Genomic DNA, 12,285 nt, shown 5'->3' with positions numbered 1-12,285 from the left:
ATGTGGAGAGCATTTTCCATCCTTATTTTTTTGGAATTGTTTTAAATTATTGCCTTTCTGAGAAGAGACAAGTCTATCAAAATTGGTCATCACAAAATGTTGCTGTTGCCAGGTACAATGTTCTCCTGGTTCTGCTCACTTCACTCAGCATCAGTTCATGTAAGTCTTTCCAGATTTTTCTGATGTCTGCCTGCTCACCATTCCTTATAGAACAACAGTATCTCATTGCATTTATATACCACAACTTGTTCAGCCATTCCCCTCTTGATGGGCATTCCCTCAGGTTCCAATTCATGGCCACCACAAAAAGAGCTGCTATAAATATTTTTGTATATGTGTCTCCCCTCTTTTAATATGAACAACTCTATTTTAGAAATTGTCTTCCACTTTATTTTCAAGAGTTCCAATTTTTCTTTTCTTCAGTTCTGTTAAGCTCCAAAAAAGAGACAGTTCTAGACAGTAATGACATTCTGAAATAATGCTGACATGTCTGATAAGACCATCTGCAAAGTGACTGCAAATAAAATCTAGCTATTGGTCCTTAGAGCTATAAAAACTCTTCAAGTTCTCTTTCTCCCTCTCTCCGTCTTTCTCTCCCTCTCCTTTCCAAAAAAGAGTATACCTGTATCTCCATATGTATCTGTGTATATCTATATGTTCTAGTGGGTTGTTTATGAGAAAGATATAGTTGTCAGGTAGCACTGACAATAAACTGAAGTAAAGGAATTGATTTTTCTAAGAGTAATCACAAATCATTAATATTCAAATGGGACAGCTTGATAGTAGAGTGGATAGAGCCCCAGTCTTGCAATCAGGAAGATCTAAATTTGAATCCAACCTCAGATACTCGGGCAAGTAACTTAACACCTTTTCAATCCCTAATCTGTAAAATTGAGATACAATGGAGAAGAAAATGGCAAACTGATAATCTTTGCAAAGAAAACCCCATGGACTATAGAATCATATAGAGTGAGAAATGACTGAATAACTTAGCAAGGAACAATCCCAGTCACTTGTCCTTACTACTCCCAGCAGATCTCATCATAGGCACCTAGGTGACACAGTGGATAGAATGCTGGGCCCGGAATCTCAGCTTCCCTAGTGTGAACCTGGGCAAGTCACTTAACCCTGTTTGCCTCAGTTCCCTCATCTGTAAAATGAGCTGGAAAAGGAAATGACAAACAACACGTGTATCATTGCAAAGAAAACCCCAAAATAGGTCAGAAAGATTCAGAAAAGACTGAAATGACTCAACAGCAAGAGGACATTTGATAATATATATACATATATATACACACAGAGATAAATAGATACACACACATCTACATACATACATATGTGTATGTGTGTATGTATATGTATAGATGTATATTTGCATGTATATGTATGTGTATATATAGTGTAAAGTCATTTTCACAGAAAGTTTGGCACTATACTTGTCAAACAATAAAAATAAGGCCTCCTTTCCTTTTAAATTAATAAATCAACAGGCTTTTAAGTGCATATTACATATAGCACATTTTAGATACCTTTACATCTAAAACAGATTAAATCTATATTCATATATACTTCATGTATGAGTATTTTAAATTATATATATGTGTATACACACACATATAGATATATTAGTACAAATTAACATTACCTTTTAAAATGTTTCATTCAACTGTCAACTTCACTTGCAAAGATTTTTTTCTCAGATGATATTAATAAATCATAGTTATAGTACTATACATATGCATATATATGTATATGTGTATATTCAAATACATACATTTTTACACATATATGTGTATAAATATATACACACACATACATTTGCTTTGTTTTAGGTTGTAAACTTCATAACATCAGGGGTTATGTAATATTTCAAAATCATATTTTTTTTTCCATTTACTAGAAGAAAAGCTGTATATTGGATGGATGGTGTAATAAGAATGTAAATTTGGAAGATCTTCCCTGCCCCTAGGCTAAAGTGCACCTGAAACCTGGGGTGGGAGGCTTGTTTTTCAGTAGATACTTTTTGATTGGCCAGTGGGTCAATAAGGTTGTTACATTCTCTGAGCTAGGAGAAGGCTATATAAGCCCTGATGTGTAGCTTTGTTTTGGGACTCACTTTGAGAAGTGTTCCGTGATTTGATCTGAATTCTGGGAAGCCGTTGTTGAGAGTCCCCCGGCTTTGAAAAACCCAGAATGTGGAAACCCAGATGTTGACTGGGTATGGATGTAATGGTTGGACAGTTTGGAAATCTGTCTACTTGATCTGTTAATGTCTTGATAATTCTGTCTGTATATTTTGAAGTTTGGGGTGCTGACCTTTTCCCCCTGAACAAGGTAAACGATATATGTCTGACTGATTAAAGTAAGCTTGTTAACCCATTTTGAGTTGCTTTCCTTTAACAAAGCAGATCCAAGAACCTGTATGGGCGGCAAACCCTGAGGACGCCTGGGTGCTTGCTGCTACAGATGGTTAACCCCAGAATCAAAAACCTTGGACACAAACCTTATCTCTGCCACTTATTATGAACATTATCCCAGTCAATTTATAAGATGTTATTAAAGACCTACTATGTGTTAAAGACAGCTAAGTGTTGCAATGGATAGATTGTCAAGGCTGGAGTCAGGAAGACTCATCTTTATGAGTTTATATCTGGCCTCTGACACTTACTAGCTCTATGACCCTGGGCAAGGCACTTAATTCTGTTTGCCTCAATTCACTCATTTGCAAAATGAGCTGGAGAAGGAAATGGAAAACCAATACAATATCTTTGCCAAGAAAATACCAAATGGGGTCATGAAGAATTCAGACATGACTGAGACAAATGAAAAACAACGTGTTGGATGTGTTAGGACCTAGAATTGCATATAAAACAAAAAAAGTGAGATAATTTCTGTCCTTAAGAAACTTACTAATGAAACAACACATATATGCATGTGTGTATATGTATATGTGTGTGAGTACAATGATGCAGGACTCCAGGCCCCCTCTGCCCCAGTTCTGCAGATGCTTTCTGCTGAATCTTTCCAACATTATTATAGGAGTGTTGTGAGTTTAGTAAATTGTAAATTGTAAACTAAAGCGTCTATAGAACCATGACTTATGATTGTTATTTTTGCAAATAGTGATGTTTGGGTTTTTATTTGAATTAGAATTTTATTTATAACAATGTGTCTTATACATTCCATTTCAATTGCATTAACACTTCACAAAGCTCATAATTGGCAAAAAAAAAAAGACCCTTTCTTCCATGAGGAGAAGGCAATATGGCTTCTAGGAAAGAAACTCAGATTTTCTGTAAGTATAGTTAGCAAACAGTATTGCACTTTGAATTCAGATATGCTAGACTCAGTCAGAAGAAAAAAGCAATAGCAGGTCCAGATCAGAATCTTTAATTCTTGGATCTCCTACTTCCAGCATTCCCAAGCAGAGGTTTGTGATGTAAAATAAGAACAAATAAAAAGCATTTAGCAAACCTTGCACTATAGTGGTGAAGAGGAGGAGGAGGAGGAGGAGGAGGAGGAGGAGGAGGAGATGATGATGCTGTTGATGATAATGTAGAAACTATCTTTTAGGTCACAGGGTAACAAAGAATTCCTCCCACCACCCCACCACCCCCAGCATGATGTGTTGTTCATTTATATGTGTGTGTGGTGTGGGGAGAGGGGGATAATAAGGGCCAGCTTCTGTCCTGAACCCTGATTGGACATAACACTTATTAAAATTCTGGTCTTTATCAAAATGTTCCATTATTGCATCACCGTAATGGTGCTTTGCCTTTATATTTTCAAAAGAGATTTTAACCAGCTGCAAAATTGTACTTATCCTCTGTGATTTAAAAACAAAACAAAATTGAATTCTGTAAAAGGGACACTGGAGACTCAGAGTTCCCTCAAATGATTTGCTGTGTTGTTCAAAGAGAAGAGGTCAGTTGAGATTCTCCAGATGTTACGTCCCAGAGGTCCAGAGGACTCATATACGATCCCATATATTCTCCCAAGACTAAACTTCCTGACACAATAACAAACTTTCTCTTGCTTTGTGTCTGCTCTATGAATTAGCCTGAAATGACTGCCTCCACAAGGTCAGAGAAAAGTACTCTAGTGGTCTATATTAATGTACTGTATGCTCCCATTGCCAGCCTATCTAGTACTATTTAAAAAAACATTTTAAAATAATAGAAATAGAATCTTGGAATTATAGCATCAGAGTATACCAGGGCTGAAAGGCACTTTTGCTGTTATGATGTGGAAAGATGAGCTAATGGGAGGAGAAAAAACATTCTTAAAGCCATATTACTGATAAATGATCCTTCTGGATTGCTGACTCAAGTCACCTGGCTCTCAATGTGCTCCTCATTATACCATATCATCTCCTACTTTGGCATCAGGCTCATTAATAACAACAGATTTAGGGATAATCGACTCAAGGAGACAAATTTCTGGTGAGTACATGTAATTTGAATTAGATTCCTTTCCCATATGAGGGCCCCAGACTGGAAAGTGAAGATGTCCCTCTGCCTCACTCTGATCCCCCACCTCCTTCCCACAAGGCACCTGTAGTTAAAGACAGAAATAAAGCAGAAGACAAAATTGCCAAAGTAATTGCCTCCCCTTCTTTCTTATTATATGTCTTCCTCATAATTTTCTCCCTCCCCATTATCTTCTTCCTTGTTCCATTTATTGATCATTTTGTATCATCTAGGGAGAAGAAAAAAGTCACTATTAGACTACATGATTTCAGGGGTCTCAAAATCTAATGAGCAGATGGGAAATGAAGATTTAAATATCAATTCTGCTTTGGATACCAGGAGCATACACAAAGGGCCCAATGAGTGTCATACATAAAAACATAGGCTGCAGGTATTAAGAGGGGTCAATTGACAGGGATATGTACTGGAAGGCTTTGGAAGAAGGAAAGATCTGAGCAATGCTTAAGAAGGTTTAAGGCTTAGATAAATAGAGGATAAAATAAAGGTGTTAAGGCAAAGAGCATGAAGAGTGCACATGTATGAAGACAGGGAAGTACATTTTCTTGATGACAGTCTTAAGAATCAGTTTTGGCTGAATCCCTGGTTCTCTGCAGAATTGGGAGGTGATAATCCATGAGATGATGAAATTGCAGATTTAGCCCTTAAAGCCTTAGTGTTCTAAGCATCATAGCACTAGAGATCTGCAGCTGTAAGTGAACTCAGAAGCCATCTCTTATTAAGCTCCCCTCATTTTGGAAACAAACAAAAAAAAAAGATAAGAAAAGGCAAGGTAAATCTGAGATCATAAAGAATGGTTAATGATGAGGTATGGGCTCTGGGAGCCCCCTCGAGCTCTCCTTGAATCTTAGAGGTACAGGCTCTGGGAACCTCCCTTGAACTCTGATTAAATGGTCCCATTTGATAAGGCATTTGCATGAGGCAATAAACCCTCTGTTACTAGCCTAGCCCTCCATTGTCCATATACTTCCCAACCTTGAGTTTATCGAAATATCAATCCACCCTTGAACTGACCAAGCCTACCATTGTAGGTAGTCTCCAGGTAGCCTCCAGCAACTTCCCACCCTTAATCACTCATTGACCCCATCTCATTTCTCCTAAAGACCCTCCCCAAACTCCTCCTCCACACCATCCCTAGATTCGTCCCACAACTTTCTGCATATAAGATTCCATCTTCCCTCCATGTGGTGTGAGAGTATCATAGAATGACCTAGCACAGACTTACTTTGTGTCTAATACAAGCTAACTTTTAACAAACTTTACTTTTCTTTGACTGAGAAGACTTGAGTCGAATTCATTCAGCAGGACTCTTTGTATTGGTATTTTGGGGTCTCCAGAGCAACCCTAACCTTCTTTATGAGTGATCTCTTCATTTTTGTGGTTCCCTGATACCAGAAACACTGCTAATCTCAAGCTCTTCTCCAGCCAGGACTGGAAGGTATGCAAGTCTCTCTCTTTCCCTAGTACCTTGGGAGTGTTATTTTTTTTTTTGTGGGGATTTTTTTGGGCCTGACCTCTCAGATCCCATTAGGTCAGACAGCTAGGAGGCTGTTTCGTAATCAGTCTAACCTCAGGTTCTCATCCTGTTTGGTTATTTTGGAGAACACAGACATGTGAGCAGCTTATGAAGAATGGAGGAAAAGGACAGACGCCCCATCCAGAAGTGTAAGCCATAGTCTTTCAATTCTCTTCGTGCTAGGGACCTGGGAAAACTTCAGGTACTACTTTGTGGGGGGTATTTTTGTTTTTTGAGGCTTGCTCTCAAACCTTCCTTTATGGAGGAAGGGACTTCCAGGCCCTATGCCTGTGGCTCCTAAATTTTACCTTTGGGTTATCTTTTACAACATTGGAAAAAAATTAGCTTCTCAGAGACCATAAAAAGGAAAAGTTGGTGATTTTGCAACATTGTTTGGCCTAGGTATTGCCTTGAAGAACATGAATTATGAATCGTGACTTGTTTTGGGGACTTTAAAAGATAATACCCTCTTGCAGTTAGAATCATACTGTCACAGAGAAGGAAGATGGAAAGAAGTTGACTATTTAATGGCCTTTGTTGAACTTTCTCAGAACAAGGTTCTCAGGAAAGACTGAGATGCTTGAAGCTAGAGCCCCTCCACAGAGGGGCAACAGGGACCAATTAAATGACCCCCTTCCTATGGCTTTGGCCCCAGCCCCTCCCCTATCAGCAACTCCTACTCAGGTCCCAGTCACCAGTCTTACTGAGGCACCTCCCTATCCCCTTCTGCTGCACCCCAACCCTTTTCCCATTGGTTCCCCTTCCTTTTTCCTCTAGCCCAACAGCCCTCATTTCCTGTCTCCTACCCTGCATCTCCCAGCATGGCCCCTCCTCCCTCAGGGACCCCTGCTCAGATTCCAGTCACTGCTCTTGCTGAGGTGCCTCCCTCTGTGGACCCTCCCCTGAGGCAACACCCACTGAGTCCTCAGGCCTTACCCCCACAGCAGTCATAGAGGCATCTCCTCTTCTGACCTCTTCCACTCCTCATGTGCTGGCTGACCTTCCCCCTTGCCAGCCTGATCCCCCAGTCTTTCAGTCTGATCCAGTTCAGCCAGCAGCCCCCAGTCACTCCCTTACAGGAAGTAGGACTTCCAATCTCCCTTCTCAAGCCCCTGTCCCCATAGGACTTTCAGGACATTTTCCCTTAAGGGAAGTGGCTGTTTGGGATGTGACAGCTAGAGTGCATGCCCCATTCCCCATTTCAGATCTCAATCAAATTAAAGAAAATTTGGGTAAGTTCTCCAAAAATCCAACAAAGTTTATTGAAGGCTTTTGAGACATATCCCTCCAATTCAAGCTTTCTTGGGGTGATTTGCATATACTTTTCTCTACCTGTTGGTCCACTGAGGAGAAGAGGAGAATCTGGGAATAAGCCAAAAATTTGGGGATTATTTGGCTAGCAATGACCCCAGAAAATACCTCCCAGGAACAGCTGCTGTTCCCACTAGTGACCCAGGATAGGATTATCAGATCCGGGAGGACAGAGAAAAGAGATACCATATGGTAGTTTGCCTGTTAGAAAGCCTAAAAACTGCATTTCCAAAGCAAGTAAATTATCAGAAAGTGGGGGAAATTACTCAGATAAAGAAAACCCCTCCCTGTTCCTAGATAGACATGTAGAAATTATTAAAAGGTATACAAATTTAGATCCTGACTCTATAGAAGGGGCAGAAATCCTTAACCTGTGTTTCATTAACCAGTCTACCACAGATATTAGGAGGAAACTGCAGAAAATGGCGATGGGACAATTTAATCAGAGTTCAAGGGGAGGTTCCTAGAGCCTGGACCTCATCAGTTAATGGAAGGGAGGCTAAGTGGAGATAGTCCCTATGTACATATATTGACCTCTGAAAATGTGACCAGTCATATCTGAGAATTTTGAAAGTGTATCATATCAGGAAGGTTGCTGAAAAAATATTTTTGGAAGCTTAGAAATTGGGAATTATGTAAATCCAAGTATAAATGTATTTTTAGTTGCCTCAGCATTGTGGTAACTTGGTCAGGGAACCATAAAATATAGAGGTTAGGGAAGCATGAAGTGTTGAGGTATAGGGTTAAGGGTGCTCAAGACCCCAAAATGCCAGCATACTGGGTCCTGTCAAATGCATGTGACTAAAACCTCTCAAAGAAAACCAAAGTTTGTTAAATATTTGGCATGATGGGTGGACTATTAAGGTACTTGATAAGCAGACCAGAATAATGTGACACAGAGTGAGTCTGTGCTACAAAATTCTCTAGCTTTTTTTTTTTTCTCATGGAGGCAAGACATGGGGTCTTATATACAGAAAGGATGTGGGAGGAATCTAGGGGTTGTCTAAAAGGAGTACTTTGGGAAGGGTCTTCAGGAGGAGTCAAATGAAGTCAGATTCCAGTAATGAAAGATTAAGGGTAGGAAGTAGCTGGAGGCTACCTGGACATGAGAGAAAATTTAACAATTTTGGGTACAGATATTTTGAGATGATCAAGGGTTGGGGCTAGGCTAGTGACAGAGATTTGAGCAGAGCTATGATGAAAGGCTTATGGCTTCAGGCAAATGCCTCATCAAATGGGAAGATTCAATCAGAGTTCAAGGGGGTTCCCAGAGCCTATACCTCATCAGTAACCAGAAGTGAATCATATAGAAATGTTGTGGCCACTGAAGTTTAAATAAAGTAAACACTTTGATAAACTCTCTTTCATACAAGGATATTACTTTCTGGTATGATTTAAAGAATCTGACATAAACAAGATTTAGCAGGCGAGGGGAAAATGCACATATCAGAACCTAAGTTCCCTCATAATGAATTGTTTTTTTATCTTTCTAATGTCTTTGTGATTTTGTTTTCTTCCCTCCAATATTGATAGTATTTATAATGAAACAACTATAGATACTTTGATCTATGGTTTTGCTTCATGGACTTTTCCTTTTTCTGTTGGTGCTGCTTCCCTAGTTTTTTTAAAGAATGGAAATAACAGCTATTTATAATATACATCTGGAAGAGACCTTAAAAAACAGACCATAAAATAACAGGAAGGGAAGGGAACTTATATATTTTCTAATAAGGGCAAGAAAAGTTCAATGACTGATCTAAGGTCACATAGCTAGTACATGAAATATTTGGGAAACAAACTTATACCTACTAACTCCAAATTATGTGTTCTGTATGCTATAATACAAGTCTTTGAAATCTTTGCAACCCCTCACTTCTGTCCCTTCTTTCTCACTGTACCCCATTCTGTTGCACTTTCAGTAAGTCTTCTGTTCCTAAAAATTTCTGGTACTACTAGACATTGTTGGTGCAATATTTAATTATCCCCTCACTAAAGCTAGTGTCTTGCTGAATCCTTTTTAAATAGATTGGAGAGACCTTTGTCAACTTAATAAAAATGGCTATGAAAGGATGACATAGAACATCAAAAAGGGAGATAGTACATGGATTTTGGAGATCATGGGGGTGGGTTCCAAAGGCAGACATTGTGCAGTTTGCAATTTTGCTGTTAGATAGTATTTTCCTCATGGTTTTGTCTGCTATTGTCATCATATTAAGGATATAAATATGGATAAATTTTTTAAAATATGTTTACTTTGCCATGTGTCACTGTGCTATTACAAATATCCACTGAAGATACAGATTTTAAAATAAACACAAACAATAATTAGTCCTTGGCTTGATGGAACTATTATTCCAATAATGGAAGACGATATTTATAAGGGTGTGATGGAAGGCAGGAGTGTTTTGAACTTGGAAGTCACATAAAGATGGTGAGTAGGTCTATAGAGCAATTGCTTGAGATTAATTTTCTAGGAAGGCCCAGGTTTACTTGATTACTGTTCCCAAAAGTAGAGACATCAAAAGGGAGGGGGCATCTTAAAAGATAGCAATATAGCATGAAGACATTTGGAGAGCAGTAGAGGGATGGGGCTGGTTCAAGGTAATTATGGACGACACGTCAACCTGAGCACAGGTTCCTTTTACTGCAGTCTCCAAAAGCTAAAGTCAAGCATCACTGTTGCAAAGGCAAATCTCTCTCAATGTGAGGTTTCCTTTTTTCACCCCTCTGAGAAAATGACACTTCAGGGTGGAGGTATTGGAATTCCCCCTTCAGGAATTTGAAGGGATATAATGTTCAAAAGGTATTAGACTAATTTGTCTTTCAAGCACACAGACTATGAATGAATGGTTAGAAGCTTTAAAGACAACTATTTTCGGATCTTCGAATTCATTTTATACCTACACAGATCTTGAATTCTGCTATAGTTTAGGTTTAGAGTATTATCTGAAATGCTAAGAGATAAAGGGGTCTAATCAGAGTTATATAGCTATTTTGCATAACAGACTCCACTTTAACCCAGATCCTCCCGACATCGCATGACCTATAATGAAAACTACTGAAAAATGAAAGAGGCTGCAGCAAGAAGTGTGTAACGCTTTACTTGCAGCTATAAGTAAAGGCTAGAAAATGGCTTCCAATGATCATGGAAAGGAGATCTTTATTCACTAATGCAGGGTGGGCTAAATGAGTTCTGAATTCCCTTCATCCTCTGAATTCTGAACAGAATCTCTGTCTCTAATTCAGTTCTCTCTCATTCTCTCCTCTTCCTATTTTGATGATTTCATACTGTTTACAATAATACTCATTTTAAAATTAAACCATGTTACTGCCAAAATATGCTAATTTTCTTCAATTTGGGATTTCATTCCCTACATTCATTGAGTAACTAATTTTATTTCATTTTCTCCTCAGATTCTGTTTTGCACTCTTTTGAAGAGGAGCCATGGTAAATACTGACAAGAATCAGAGCACTTTAGTCATATTTCTCCTTTTAGGATTCTCAGATTATCCAGACCTCTAAGTACCCCTCTTCCTAGTGTTCTTGACCATCTATTTGGTCACTGTGGTGGGGAATCTGGGCATGATTGTGATCATCAGGTTCAACCCCAAACTCCACACCCCCATGTACTTTTTCCTCAGCCACTTGTCCTTTGTGGACTTTTGTTACTCCACTGGAGTCACACCCAAGCTCTTAGAAAACCTAATTGTGGAAGACAGAACTATCTCCATTGAGGGCTGCATCTCACAGTTCTTTTTCACTGCTACCTTTGTGGTGACAGAAACATTCCTCCTGGCAGTGATGGCCTATGACCGTTTCATTGCCATTTACAAACCCCTGCTTTACACTTTCCATGTCACAGAAACTCTGCATTTCTGGTGGCTACAGCATATTCATGGGGCACAATTTCTTCTCTAATATTTACTTACTCTCTCCTTGTGCTGTCATTTTGCAGGACTAAGGTTATTAATAATTTTCTCTGTGAGTATTCTGTCATCCTCTCAGCCTCCTGCTCTGACAAACACTTTAGTGAAATAATACTTTTTATTGTTGCTAACTTCAATGCACTTTGCACTCTCATCATTATCCTCACGTCCTATACATGTATTTTTGTCACCATTTTGAAAATGCATTCAGCAAGTGGGAGACTGAGGCTTTCTCCACCTGTGCCTCCCACCTGACAGCTGTTACCATCTTCTATGGGACCATTCTCTTCCTTTACTGTGTTCCTAATTCCAAAAGCTCATGGCTCATAGTTAGAATTACCTCCGTTTTTTTATACTGTGGTAATCCCCATGCTAAACCCACTAATTTACAGTCTAACTAACAATGACATAAAAGAAACCCTAAGGAAATTAATGTCATAAATTTTACTCATTAAATTATTAATCATGATGATTTTTTTCCTGATTGAAATACTATCCTAGAATTTACAATCAAACAGTCAAGACAATTAATTTATTCCTTAAACAATAGCTCCCTACTAGAGGAGGTTAAGGGTGCTCGAGACCCCAAAATACCAACACGCCGGGTCCTACTAAATGAATTCAACTCAATCTTTCTCTCATTTAAATAAAAGCAAAGTTTATTAAAAGTTTACTTGTATTGGATACAGAGTAAGTCTGTGCTAGGTCATTCTATGGTGCTCTCACACCACATGGGGTCTTATATACAGAAGGTTGTGGGAGAAATCTAGGGGTGGTCTAGAGGAGTTTGGGGAGGGTCTTCAGGAGAAGTCAGATGAGGTCAATGAGTGATTAAGGGTGGGAAGTCGCTGGAGGCTACCTGGAGACTACAGACAATGGGGGGCTAGGCCAGTTCAAGGGTGAATTGTTATTTTCATAGGCTGAAGGGTAGGAAGTAGATGAACAAAGGAGGGCTAGGCTAGTAACTAGGATAGTAGTTAGCAGTGAGTAACTAGGCTAGAGGTCTGGGCCCAGCCACAATGTAAGGCTTATTGCCTCATCAAA

The 12,285-nt window shown here is 39.1% G+C and overlaps 1 pseudogene; it reads left to right on the top strand.

Annotated features, from left to right (window-relative positions):
- The first annotated feature begins 10,759 nt into the window (after positions 1–10,759).
- LOC138156757 (olfactory receptor 5D13-like) lies at positions 10,760–11,696 on the top strand (annotated as a pseudogene).
- Positions 11,697–12,285: the final 589 nt, after the last annotated feature.

The sequence above is a fragment of the Petaurus breviceps genome, unplaced genomic scaffold, assembly GCF_028583685.1.
Source record: "Petaurus breviceps papuanus isolate PSGF00001 unplaced genomic scaffold, PetGlider_PUasm1.0 156498, whole genome shotgun sequence".
Taxonomy (NCBI): Eukaryota; Metazoa; Chordata; class Mammalia; order Diprotodontia; family Petauridae; genus Petaurus; species Petaurus breviceps.
This window is presented reverse-complemented; position numbering and strand designations above follow the sequence as displayed.